The sequence below is a fragment of the Cariama cristata genome, unplaced genomic scaffold (assembly GCF_000690535.1).
Source record: "Cariama cristata isolate BGI_N322 unplaced genomic scaffold, ASM69053v1 scaffold35672, whole genome shotgun sequence".
Taxonomy (NCBI): domain Eukaryota; kingdom Metazoa; phylum Chordata; class Aves; order Cariamiformes; family Cariamidae; genus Cariama; species Cariama cristata.
In genome coordinates, this window is record NW_009605040.1 from 1,093 (window position 1) to 1,297 (window position 205).

Sequence of the window (205 nt, forward strand, 5' to 3'; positions counted from 1 at the left end):
ACCCCCCCAGCTGCCATCTCCACACTGCACAGCCCCCCGTGATAAGCCTGAGCCCCTGCACAGCTTGCGTGGCCAAAAGGCTTCGTGCACAGGCACCACGGGGACCTACACTAACCCTCTCCACAACTCCTTTATCCCAGATGACATCGACCCTTGCGCCAACACCACCGACCCCGCACATGGACCATTTGCTCCAGCACCATCG

At 61.0% G+C, this 205-nt stretch overlaps 1 protein-coding gene across 1 annotated transcript in view; it reads right to left on the minus strand.

Moving 5' to 3' along the window:
- The window catches only part of RASSF7 (Ras association (RalGDS/AF-6) domain family (N-terminal) member 7), a gene marked incomplete at its 3' end in the record, with an annotated part of 2,807 nt that overhangs the window by 1,085 nt on the left and 1,517 nt on the right, over positions 1–205 (minus strand).